Below are 12046 nucleotides of genomic sequence, written 5' to 3' on the forward strand. Positions count from 1 at the left end.
CGCGAGCTAGCGGGCGGCTGGGGAGGGGAGCGCGAGCTGCAGCTGCACTGCTGGAAAGGAGGAAACAAGGATGGCCGAGTCACACCTCTGAAAGGTAACGCACTTTTACGGCTCAACGCGGCTCTGGATCGAGTGTGTATTCGCCGGACAAAGGTCCACGTTCGGCGGTCAAGCGCGATCGACGCTGCTATCGGGGGTTTAGAACGTACTCTTTTGTTCAGTCCCGGAATGGCCGCTGCTCTGTGTGTGCGCGCGTGCTTTTGTGTGTGTGTGTATGCGTGCTTGCGTGCGTGCGCTGTTCCGTAGGCTTGCGAAAGAGAGACACCCAACTATGCTTGCGGAATGCGTCTGGTCTCAGCCACCCGACAGTAAACAAAAGAGTGATTTGTCTCAAAATGGTCATACAGAGTCAGAGGCAACATTGCTTTATTGGCATTAACAGCATTAGCAATGCTTCCAAAGCGTTTAAAGTACTTTATAAATATTTAATATATAAATCAATTATGTGGAGTTAACAAAGACAGTAAGGGAAAAGTAATATGTAAAAAAATAATGGAAAATAAATACACATTTTAAAAACACGGCAGCAGCTGCGCGCTCACGCAGAAACGCACGCGCGCGCGCTCGCTCGCTCACGCGCTGCGGATTCAGCTCTTCCCGCTTTGAGCTCGAGCAGCTCCGAATTCCGTTTGGCGGATGACAGTTTGTTTTTAAAGAGGGCCTGTATGACAACAAGAACGAACATTTACGGTTCTGAACACGTCAATACACTGCCGTCCCGTCAAGATGAGACCGCTTATTTCAAAATGTACGGGTTTGGTGAGAAATGAGGTGACATTTGTGTTTTTGTTGTTGTTATTTGTATGTGTCTGTGTTAGTCTGTCTGTCTGTCTTTGTTAGTGTGTGTGTGTGTGTGTGTGTGTGTGTGTGTGTGTGTGTGTGTGTCTTTGTTAGTGTGTGTGTGTGTCTTTGTTAGTGTCTTTGTTAGTGTGTGTGTGTGTCTTTGTTAGTGTGTGTGTGTGTGTGTGTGTGTGTGTGTGCGCGCGTCTGTGTTAGTGAATGTGTCTGCGTGTGTCTTTGTTAGGATATGTATGTGTGTCTGTGATAGTGTGGTGTGTCTGTGTCTGTGATAGTGGTGTGTGTGTGTGTGTGTGTGTGTGTGTGTGTGTGTGTGTGTGTGTGTGTGTGCTGTCTGTCTGTCTGTCTGTCTGTCTGTCTGTCTGTCTGTGTTAGTGTGTGGGTTTGTGTGTCTGTCTGTCTGTGTGAGTTTGTGTGTATCTGTGTTAGTGTGCGTGCGTCTGTGTTAGTGTGCGTGCGTGCGTGCGTTTGTGTGTTAGTGTGTGTGTGTGTCTGTGTGGTTGTTTGTGTGTGTCTGTGTTAGTATGTATGTGTGTGTGTGTGTGTGTGAGGCTAATGCTGTTAGCTGCAGCTGAAGGGTGGCTAATGTTAGCTCTGAGATTTCCTTAGAAAGCTTTCAATCTTGCTCTCTGTGCCGTCGTATAGAAGTGATTTGACTGAGTATTTTCCTCTCTTCTTTTTAATGTATGTCATGTCAGCTGATATAAATGACGGTGAGGTTTGTGTGGTTTTCTCGCAAGGAATTGTTAGCAAGCTAGCCTCATCAAAACAGACGCTTTGCACTCTGAGCTTTCTCACACATCAGATAAGGCTGTTTTTCACTTCTGCTAGTCTTTAATCCTTTTATTATGGATGGAGATTTATGTAGGGGAACAGTCTGGTATGCTTTGTGATCTTCCAGAAGTGCAGCATGCAAAACTCGACAAATTCAGCTCACCTTCTCTATGGTTGCACATGAAGGCCCAGTATCTATATATCAAAATAAGTTACCCTGGAGTGTATCTCATTTGTTTGTCTCAAACAAAGTGTTTGTTTTCTGTTGATTTGTTGTCAGTGTGATTGAGCAGTCTGCACCCAAAGTTTCTAGAACAAGGCTGGATGTCATACACATTTTAACTTGTGTTGATACATATGTGTCAGATGCTTAAGAATGAAGAATGAGCAATGTTTTATTTTATTTCTTTATTTTTATTGAAAACAAACAGTCCTTTGCAGCTTTCCTTGTTCAGAAGGGCAGACTTCACATGCATCTAGTTTCAGGGTCAAAATGTGTTCAGGAATGAGATTTTCCCTGCAGTCAGATGCAATATTTGGAGAAAGTAATGCAGGATCACCCCTGCCTTGCAGTGCTATTGAACTGTCTTCGCCCACCACACACATGCATCTCACACGCATCCAGATTCGCTGCAGTGTTCTGCATATTAACTATTCTGTTTTATGTTTCAAACTAGAGATGCACCTTAGGGATTCTGCGGTGTGAGTTTTTGACGGTGAAATTACCATCTGAGAAAAAAAGATAGCGGTTAACCAGTTCACGAATATTTGCAATTTTTCTTTTTATACAACAGCACTGATGCAAAAATGCATATCATATCACAACTTAATGTCTTAGTGGATGTATTTCGGGGGGAGATATGAGGGCAGACTTACAATAAGAAAACGGATAAATACACAAAATATAAATAGGAGATGTACAATAAGAGATGCTCCAATCTAGGGCATGAAAACACTTATGTGCATCCCGAGCTCAGTGATGTGCTTCAAAAGATAATTGTGATAATTTGTATAGCAGCAATGCTTTAAACAATGAGGACAAAAAGACGCAACTTTTCAAAGTTTACTTGCTGATAGTAACTGCACGTGCTGTCTGCACGCTTAATCAAAACTAGCATCTCTTAATCACTTTAAAATCATCACAGCTAAAAATATTAAATGTACAAGTTTGTTGATGGATGACTAGTGGAGCATCCGGTCCCATTTGTAGGATGTGTATCTTTCTATGACTTCTGTCTGCATAATTTACACCCGTTGTCTTCAGTCAGTCATTTAAATGCTCCCTAACAGCTGAATTAAGTTGCCTTTTTTGGTGGATATGAGTTTGTTAGAATTCTTCTGATATATTTTGGTGTTTGTGTGTAGTAGCCCCAGTTTCAAATGAAACGAAAGTTCATGTTCAGTCTGTGACACCTTGCTAAGCACCATGCGACCACCGTCCGTAACCATAGCAACAGCTGCAGTACAGAGGCAGAAGAGTTTTCACATTTAGGCTTACAAAATCTTATGAATAGCTTTACATTATTTATTTATACATTATGTATTCTATTTTGCCATGTCTAAATAAAGCATTTCATGGTTTTTAACCCTGGATTCTAAATCCTTGCAGTTAAATTAACCGTGACATTTTAAAGGTGCAGTATGTAAGATTCAGAAAACCTTGTTATTAATGACACCTGTGGCCATTAAGTGAACTGCAGCCAGCTACCTGTTGCTCGTGCACACACTCTATAGGGACGCGAGCGAGCGAGCATCCAAAACAATTACGTAGCGTACAAAGAGACAACGTGATTCACCGACATCATGCTGACAGATGAGGTAGCATAATTAAGAGTACACAGTTATGATTTGTTTACTACAATCTTTGAGACTGTATATGAGTCTGACTATGAGAGACTGTATTTGGAAGTAATCACTTTTCTTTGCATGATACATTGACTGCATACGATAGCCTTTGTCGGTGTTAGCTAGCTAGCCAAATTTATCAATAGCTGTTAGCTAAATTTGGTTGATGGTGACATTAGCTGTTTATAAAATAGATACATAAATCGGTAATGATGTGATTCCATCACAACTGTCATTTTGATATATCGATGTGCTGTTGTTTTATAATAATAGAATGTATATATTTTCTGTATAACCAAGTTCCGTTACACTAATGAATGGAGCTTTTTGCATTATCTTTATTAATTTTTATCATTGGCATTCATTTCATGTGTTATTGTAGTTTACCCGGCTGAATAATTACAGATTAACAGATTAACATTATGACAGTTACTTTGCATTCAAGATCAAATGATCTAAAATTAAAAAATTAGAAAACACAGATCTATCCTTATGGCGTTATATTTCACATGCTTTGCAGTTATGTAAGCTTACCTGTGCAATAAGATGAACAACAATTCAGGGTCAGTTTTGATCCCCAAAACCGAATGAAGGTCCCTCCATCAATCAAATGCCCTGCCGATGTTTACTCTAGACTTCGCTCGACCATGATCACATTTCCGCTTAGACAGACTGGATTTAATGGACAAATGTTTTTTGTTTTTTTAGCCTACTCTGAGTTTGTGTAGGAGTTGGTGTTGTGCTGGGAGCCGGCCGTTTGCTGGATTCCATCTCTAAGATAATGTTACCTAGTGTTGCAATTTGTTTGTCGTCCCTGTTGAATAGCGGAAATTAAGCTACTGTCTGAGGCGAGGCTCTCGGGAGCGTGCATAAACGTCACATCCTTTGGATTTTTCCGGCAAAAGTGACCCTCTCCTTTTGCATGAAAATCAGTCTACAGGCTTTAATAGGCAAACTAGGAAGTCTGGGAAGGGCTCATTTTTGAAGTTGCATTACAAGCCGTTCACACATTGGCAAAAAAAGGCAAATATTACATGAAAATTGTTACATATTGCACCTTTAATTGTGGTTAATAGTGAAACTGTATAATCGTGGCTTCCCCAATGCCAGTAGGGTGATTCTCACAAAATCTGTCAAGAACATGTCCTGATCATAAATAATCTAGGGCTGTGTATCGATACAGATTTCCTGATTTGATTTATTTGGGTATATTTTAGTGATAAGGCCAATTTTGCTTGCATATGAAAAAAAATATATATTTCTTGGCTTATGCTGAAAATTACACTTGGGATGTCCCAATCAGCTTTTTTGGCTCCCGATATTTAAATATTAAATATCTGCCGATACAGAGTCCCGATCCGATACTTGTACTTGCCTAGATAATAGAGCTGCATACTGTTTTTTTTGTTTTGTTTACAAAAATATCTAAGTAAACAAAGTAACTAAAAGATGTCTTCAGCTTAATGCATTTAACTTGGTGCAGCTAGCATTTTTATAAATTTCCACAAATCCACTTCTGGAGTTCTGTATGGATAAATAGAAATCTTACATACACTTACAAATGGTGTAATCAGCTTGACTTGAATAATCACAACAAAAAATGTATTCTATAAAAAAAAAATTACATTTCGCAATTTCACTTAAAAGTGGCGTCAACAGTTACACTTGAACAGGCCCAAGTTCAACAATAATGAAACCGTTATTAATAGTTCTGTTGCCATTAACAAAATTCTATTGTGACATACTGACAACCAGTAAAAACCATGAAAGCATCACACACTGCAGAGATACATTAAAAAATAAGGCAAATATATTCATACAAGCTCTAAAACTACTCCAGTGAGAAATTAATATCTATGGTCTGTTTACTGTTTATGTGTTTTGCTGTAACACAAATCACAAATTATTAAGCAAATGCATAAAGACACGGCATTTGTGTCATGATGTTGATTACCACAAAAATTTATTTCAGCTAGTCCCTCCTTTTCTTTTAAAAAGAAAAGATCAAAAATCGAGGTTACAGTGAGGCACTTACAATGAAAGTGAATGGAGCCAATTTTTGGTGGGTTTAAATGCAGAAATGTGAAGCTTTATACACATTAATTCGTCCGTTTAAACTCCTCTATTATTCAAGCTGTAAAGTTGTTTAAATTGTCATTTTTGCAGTAGTTTTAGGTTTTGTTGACATTACCACATTTTGTGGTAATCAATACTATGCTGCAATGCTGTCGTTTGAGCTTAACTTGTATTGAACCCAGACTATTCCTTTAAGTTCATTTTACCCCCAACTCTCATAACCGTAATGCTTTCAGGCGTTTTATTTTACTATTCCCATTGTAATTTTTCCCCTCTATTACAGCAAAAAATATGTTTTACAATTTTCTTTTTAATTAAAATCAGCTAAATTAAAAGGCAATACCAAAGAAGTTCTACTTTAATGTATAAATATTTTAAAATTTAAATATATATTTTTTCACATTGTGTAATGAAACATCATAATGTCCATCTTTTTGTGTTGAGGTAAAAGTAATTTTGGGGTAAAATGTGTGTAACTTATGAAAGTAATGTCACAATGTAAAAAATCGAAATGGTCTTAACAGGCTTGATTATGAAATAATTAAAATATAATTATTATTTGTTTCTTTTGATTTTGGAGTGAAGAAGCACATTATCATGGCAGAAAAACTACGATGATCAATATTATGAATTTATATTTTTTTGTCTGTTGTTTTAGAAAAACTGTTCACTATGAAATCTCCAATCTAGAATTTTGAAATCTTCAAGTAAAATTGGACATCGGAACATTTTACTGTATGAAGACAACAATTTGAAAACATTAAATTACTTTTGTAACCTGACATAGTTAAAGAGAGTCTTATTTTGAATTAATTGAATTGAACTGGAAAATGGAGCCCAATCTGCTTCCTTTATCAGCTAAATCATCAGTAATAAAGGCACATATATTGGCCGATAATAATATAGAGACCTATTTATTGTTCTACCCTTTTTTCAGATGGTTCAATTCAAAAGGGAAGAACTAGCTGTTACCATTTTATGAATGGTACATAATTTAAAAGCCAGCAAAGTGATTTCTCTGTATAAAAGTTGATGTGTATGGGGTTGAATGTTTCTATGCTTTTTTAGATATTAATCTGCTAATGTTCGTTTTGTTTTACACTTCCCTCATGGCAGACGTGTTCTGTAAAACCAGCGTCTTGCTGACAGCATTAGGATTTATAGGGAGCTTATTTGAGGCTGCAGTCTCAGTCATGCTGGGTTTACCTGCGTCCAATTTAAAAGAGTAAAATTGTAAGAATGTAAGCATCTAAAGTTGAAAGGCCATTATATTAGTGGTGGGGGAAAAATAGTTTCAGAGATGCATCGCAATTCATACTCAAACGATTCTGAATCGATTTATTCGATATTGATATTTATCACAAAATACATTTAATACCATTAATTTGTTAATAACTCTACAGATTTCATATTAGCAAACTGCAGTTTTGGCAAGTCGTTACTTTGAGCATGACACAAGTAATTTTTCCAACAATTGTTGACAGACAGATTTTAATTGACTATCACAATTCCAGTGGGTCAGAAGTTTACATACACTAAGTTAACCGTGCCTTTAAGCAGCTTGTAAAATTCCAGAAAATGATGTCAAGCCTTTAGACAATTAGCCAATTAGCTTTTGATAGAGGTGTACTAAGTTGGAGGTGTACCTATTGATGTATTTTAAGGCTACCTTCAAACTTAGTGCCTCTTTGCTTGACATCATGGGAAAATCAAAAGAAATCAGCCAAGACCTCATAAAAAAATGGTGGACCTCCACAAGTCTGGTTCATCCTTGGGAGCAATTTCCAAATGACTGAAGGTAACACGTTAATCTGTACAAACAATAATTTGCAAGTATAACAACATGAGACCACGCAGTCATCGCACCGCTCATGAAGGAGACGTATTCTGTCTCCTAGAGATGAACGTAGTTTAGTGCGAAAAGTGCAAATCAATCACAGAACAACAGCAAAGGACCTTGTGAAGATGCTGGAGGAAACCTGTGGACAAGTATCTATATCCACAGTGAAATGCGTCCTATATCGACATAACCTGAAAGGCTGCTCACCGAGAAAGATGCCAATGCTCCAAAAGAGCCAGAAAAAAGCCAGATCTTGAACTTTTTGGCCATAATGACTATCATTATGTTTGGAGGAAAAAGGGTGAGGCTTGCAAGCCAAAGAACTCCATCCCAATAGTCACAAATTCATGTTGTGGGGGTGCTTTGCTGCAGTAGGGAGTGGTGAACTTTACAAAATAGATGGCATCATGAGGAAGGAAAATGATGTGGATATATTGAAGCAACAGCTCAAGACATCAGCCATGAAGTAAAAGCTTGGTCACAAATGGGTCTTCCAAATGGACAATGACCCCAAGCATACCTCCAAAGTTGTGGCAAAATGGCTTAAGCCCAACAAAGGTAAGGTATTGGAGTGGCTATCACAATGCCCTGACCTCAATATGATATAAAATGTGTTGGCAGAACTGAAAAAGTGTGTGTGAACAAGGAGGCCTACAAACCTGACACAGTTACACCAGTTCTGCCTGGAAGAATGGGCCAAAATTCCAGCAACTTATTGTGAGAAACTTGTGGAAGGCTACCCAAAACGTTTGACCCAAGTTAAACAATTTAAAGTTAATACTACCAAATACTAGCAAATTGTATGTAAACTGACCCACTGAGAATGTGATGAAAGGAATAAAAGCTGAAATAAATCATTCTCTCTACTATTATTCTGACATTTCACATTAAAATAAAGTGGTGATCCTGACTGACCTAAGACAGGGAATGTTTTCTATGATTAAATGTCAGGAATTGTGAAAAACTTGTATAAGGTATATGTATATATGTATTTGTATGAAATAAAGACGAAAGTGATTAAGTCATAAAGTAATGCAAGACACGTTCACCTTGTACTAGGGCTGGGTGATATGGACAAAATATTTAGCATGATAATCTTTTTCATATTGTATTGATATTTATCATGATATACATTTACACATTGCACTTTCTTTTTTTTTATTTCAAAGTTGATGGAAGAAAATAAGAAAAAATTTATTCTAAACAGTTAAAATAGTCTCTACAAAACTGCACGGGGGTCCAGAGACGGCCAGAGCAGTGGGGGTCTGTGGGATCTTTTACCAATTTAACAATTGAAAATGAACGTTAAAAGATCAACTGTTTGTTCTGAAGCATAGTGACAGCAGTGCAGTATTTGTTGGATAAATCTTTTTATATTTCTTTAGATTCAGATACCCAAGTTTGGGGCATAGAAGCCCTTGTGACTGTGGAATGATGCTGAATGTGGGTTCAGGGGTGTCCCGAGAGAAAATGTAGAAAACGTTTAAAACAATTTTTTTAAAAACATTTGTATATTTTCATTAAAGTGAGAGACTAGTCTACCAATTAGTAATTTTAGTCTTTCCTTATCCATTCCAGACATCGAATAAATTTTCACAAAATTAGAACAGAAATCAATTTGTTTATTATTAAAGGCTCGTAACATGCTGATTAATAAAGCTACATTTAGAAGGGAAAAAGTTATTGTCTAGAAGGTGCTTTGAAACCACGTTAACTCATGCTGTGCTTCATGTCTACACGCATGCAGGGAAAAGAGGCAATGCATGCGGAACGGGACAGGGCAGAAATTATGCATGTTTGGTGCTAGAGATCAATATTCAAGATCACAGCGCAGAAAGATCAGAGCTGCTGTCCACATCACTGTTGTTCTGTCGCGCTCTTCACTAGAGATGATGAGAGGGTGCAACCGTTGTCATGAATTCTTGCAGTGCGGATGGAATCAATCCGGTGTCTGACATAACCTAATTGTTAGCAAGGCAGCTAGCATTAGCAAGTTAATCCAGTCTGACCCTACGTTACCACTGGCGCGTTGTGAGCGAAGCTGAGAGCAATTTCAATGAATTCATATGAAAGCCGAGCGTCATGCTCGCAAGGTGGATCGTAGGATTAGCAGCGGTGCGGAGCAAGCTCTCTCCTAGCACTGTGAGTGCCTTTGAGTGTATTTCGTGCCCCAGTGGAAACGCAGCCTGAGAAAGCCGAACTGCTTGTGTTTTAGCGACACACAGTAAATAAAATTCCTCAAAAGCTTATTGTGGATTTTGTTTCAAAAGCTTATTGTGGATTTTGTTTCTTTATCGCAATAAATATCGATATCGTTTTATCGCCCAGCCCTACCTTGAAAATAAAATTTAGTTTTATTTTCTTTTCTTTAGGTAGCATTAGCTGTATTTCCAAAACACAAATTCGATAACACATTTGGCACCATTATTTTGGGAACAGAAGGGATATTATTAGGCTTATTTATTTGGATTATTATTGTCTTTACATTTATAATTGTCTTTGTTTGGTGGTTAAATAAGATTTTTTGAGCACTTCGTTATTTTATTCGTTTTTTTTTCTTCGTTTGGTTTAAAATGCTATTTGAATTTAGAAATGTATTTTGTTTAAGTTATTCGTGTTTAAATAAATTAATAAATTTTTTAAAGCAAAAAAATTCACCAACCCTCAGCAGGGGGGTTGACGATGTAATCAGATATTGCAATATTTTTAAGGCAGTTATCGCTAAAATATTTACATGTTGCCCAGCCCTACGATACACCAGTACTTATTCATGGGATTATCTAATCAGCCAATAGTGTGGCAACAGTGCAATGCATAAAACCATGCAGATACGGGTCAGGAGCTTCAGTTAATGTACACATTAACCATCAGAATGGGAAAAAATGTGATCTCAGTTTGGGGTGGGTAAAAATATTGTTTTTATATGAATTGCGATCTTCATTTGGTCTCGATATTGATTCTTAAATCCCAAGAACGATCTTTCACTCAATTACAATGAGAGGAAATCACTTGCATTTGCAAACAAATTTCGCACAATGTGACTAAAGTGAATATATTTGGCAACTGGCTGGTAAATATTTAAATTTCACTCACCAGTAATTGTGTAGTTTAGTCGTGAAGTGTTGGGCAGCGAGATCCTTTCACAACATGTTGAGAATAAAACTTGCTCCGTGAAATGTGTATTCAAAGAAGAGATCCACATGACCAATTTGTCATTGAATAATGGCTCTTTTAATACCCTTTCTGCTCTTTACGGTCAGTTGTTGATCAAAAACAATAACAAAAAACATTTAATTTTAATCACGCATCGCAGAGATGAGGTAAAGCCATTCGAGTGCTCTCTAGTTAACACGCTCATTTAAAGGTGCTGTTTACAGAAATGCAGTTTTTTGTTAAAGAGGTTTTAGCACATGTTCAACAAATCAATGTAAATACTTGTAAATAGTACAAATTATGAAAAACGTTATAAAATATAATTAGTAATATTTATATTCTCCAAATGTACCGGTACCTAGTTAAAAGGTCCCCTGGATAAATAACGTCATTAACTGGGAAATAATTTATTTTATATGTAAGCAAAAGGGACATGATTACTGAAATAAACCCATGTGAATTGAGGAAATCTGTATCAATACCCAGCCCTAATCTCTATCAGTTCTAATTACAAATTACTCTACAGAGTGAAAAAATTCTTCAATGAGATATAAAACATTCTGAGATTTGAATGCAGATCAATGGAGGATTCTGTTTTGAGAGTGGTCTAGTGACCCTTGTGTAAAGACAGCTTTGTGTCTCACAAAATAGGTTATTTCTTACAAAATGTTAATACAAGAATTAGTGCAGGGTCGTGTTATCAATTTTAAACCTTTTTTTATTATTTAAATATTTTTAATAATTTTAATATTTGTTTTAAATACAAAATGTTGTGGAAAAGTTCAGAGGCAGCATATAGTGATTTTCCCAGCATGTTAAAAATTTATTAATTCACAATTTAAATAGTATATATTTTTTTTTTTTTCACACAAATTTGATGATATAACCCATTTAACCCTCATTAGTGTTAACCCTTGTTAGAAAATATGGAACATAGCACATGAGTCACATGGATTACTGTTTACGGAACAAGTTATACACTTTTGTTGTAAGTGTTGTATACATAAATTGAATGAATAAAATATTTGTATTTAAAAATCTCGGAACATAGCCCTTGAAAACAAATGAAAAATTATTTGAAAGTCCTTGAATTTCACTTGGTAATGATTTTGTGAACATTAACTGAAGCTCTTTACCAGTATCTGCATGATTTTCTGCTTTTCATTTTTTTCACATTTTGTTATGTTGCAGCCTTATACTAAAATGCTTTAAAATATTGTTTTTCTCATCGGTCTACATTCCATACCCCATAATGACAAAGCAAAAAACTGATTTTTGATAATTTAACAAATGATTAAATATCAAACTGACATAAGTATTTAGACCCTTGACTCAGTACTTAGTTGAAGCACCTTTGGCAGCAATTCCAAGTCTTTTTGTGTGTAATGCGACAAGCTTTGCACACCTGGATTTGGGTATTTTTTGCCATTCTTCACCCTCAAGCTCTATCAGGTTGGATGGGGAGCATCGGTGGACAGCCATTTTTAGGTGTTCAAGATG

The 12046-nt window shown here is 36.7% G+C and overlaps 1 protein-coding gene across 3 annotated transcripts in view; it reads left to right on the forward strand.

Moving 5' to 3' along the window:
- LOC127639350 (leucine-rich repeat protein SHOC-2) overlaps positions 1 to 12046 on the forward strand; it is a 28793-nt gene continuing 16747 nt past the window's right edge. Inside the window, exon 1 of one of the 3 annotated variants that reach the window (XM_052121301.1) lies at positions 1 to 94. The gene's annotated coding sequence lies outside the window, so the exon portion shown is untranslated. Of the gene's footprint in view, positions 95 to 127; positions 832 to 12046 lie in introns of those variants that run through there. The other 2 variants (XM_052121302.1, XM_052121300.1) reach the window with 2 other exon arrangements.

This window comes from Xyrauchen texanus, chromosome 48 (assembly GCF_025860055.1).
Source record: "Xyrauchen texanus isolate HMW12.3.18 chromosome 48, RBS_HiC_50CHRs, whole genome shotgun sequence".
Taxonomy (NCBI): domain Eukaryota; kingdom Metazoa; phylum Chordata; class Actinopteri; order Cypriniformes; family Catostomidae; genus Xyrauchen; species Xyrauchen texanus.